The sequence below is a fragment of the Micropterus dolomieu genome, linkage group LG11 (genome assembly GCF_021292245.1).
Source record: "Micropterus dolomieu isolate WLL.071019.BEF.003 ecotype Adirondacks linkage group LG11, ASM2129224v1, whole genome shotgun sequence".
Lineage (NCBI taxonomy): Eukaryota > Metazoa > Chordata > Actinopteri > Centrarchiformes > Centrarchidae > Micropterus > Micropterus dolomieu.
In genome coordinates this window covers 29,092,719-29,094,414 of record NC_060160.1, presented here as the reverse complement: position 1 = coordinate 29,094,414, position 1,696 = coordinate 29,092,719, and positions in this window count along the sequence as shown.

Below are 1,696 nucleotides of genomic sequence, written 5' to 3'. Positions count from 1 at the left end.
TCCAGCAGGATGAATTGGCGATCCAAGATGGAAATACTTGGATTAATAATTTTAGTGAATTATACAGTAATATTACAAAAAATGATGATCAGTACAAGATATTCGCGAAATGGAAAACTCTGGAGGCGGTGATAAAAAACAACCAAAACCCTCAAGATTACCCAAGAAGTCCCTGAAAGGAAAGAAGGCTTGTGGTATTGATGGAATCCTCAATGAAATGATCAAATACTCAAACCATAAAATCAAATTGGCTATTCAACTATTCAATACTATTCTATCAAGTGGAACTTATCCAGACATCTGGAACAAAGGTTTAATAACCCCAATTCATAAATCCGGAGATAAATATGACCCAAATAAATACAGAGGTATATGTGTATCCAGTAACCTGGGAAAAATATTCTGCAACATCATTAATAAACGACTTTCTTGATGACCACAATACATAGACCAAGAATTAAACATTAAGAAAAGAAAGGTATATGCCTGTTTTGTTGACTTCCAAAAAGCCATTGATTGCATCTGGCACGAGGGCCTTTTCTAGAGGCTACTTGAAAGTGGCACTGGAGGAAAAACAAATTTGATTAAGAACGTGTATACAAAAAGTGAATGTGCCATAAAGATTGGAAACAAACAAACAGCGTTCTTCTCCCAGGGCCGGGGAGTGTGGCAGGGATGCAATCTCAGTCCAGTTCTCTTCAATCTATATATCAATGAATTAGCGAACCAATTTGAGCGTTCCACAGCACCTGGCTTCCTCCTGAACGACACAGAGATCAGAGGTCTGCTGTATGCAGATGACTTAGTGTTGCTTTCACCTACTGAAGAAGGTTTGCAGCAGCACCTTAATCTCCTGCAGAGATTCTGTCAGACCTGGGCCCTGACAGTAAACACAGCAAAGACTAAGATAATGATCTTTCAGAAACAATACAGAAATCAGGTTACACACAATTTCTATTTAGACACCACTAAATTACAATATACAAAAAACTACACTTACCTTGGCCTCAACATTACATACACAGGGAACTTCAACATGGCCGTGAAAGATCTGAGGGACAAAGCAAGGAGAACTTTCTATGCAATAAAAAGAAACATTCAAATCTATATTCCAATCTGGCTTAAAATTTTCCAGTTTGTACTAGAACCAATAATTCTATATTGTTGTGAATTTTGGGGGCCAAAACTAAATAATGAATTTGACAAATGGGACAAAACAATCATAGAATCATCGAGTTCTGTAAGAGCATCCTGCAGGTGCAGAGAAAAACACCAAATAACCTGTGCAGAGCAGAGCTCGGCCAATACCCCCTCTTACTAAAAAAAGATCACTTCAATTTTACAATCACTTAAAATCAGTAAACCCCCAGACATACCATCACAAAGCCCTAACATACCAGGAGCTGAAACCAGAGAAGAGTCCCCTCAGCCAGCTGGTCCTGAGGCTCTCTGCAGTAACAAGTCCCCGACAGCCTCAGGACAGCAATACCAACTCAAGCAGACCAAACCAAATTATCAGCAAGCAGAAAGAAAAATGTATTGAATACTGGAAAGAAACGACCAAAACACACAGTAAATCACAATGTTATGTGACCCTTAAAAGAGAATTCACACTGGCAAATTACCTGAGCACAATAAAATGTCCTAAACTAAGAAAAATGTTGACAACATCCAGACTGAGTGAACACAGCCTGGC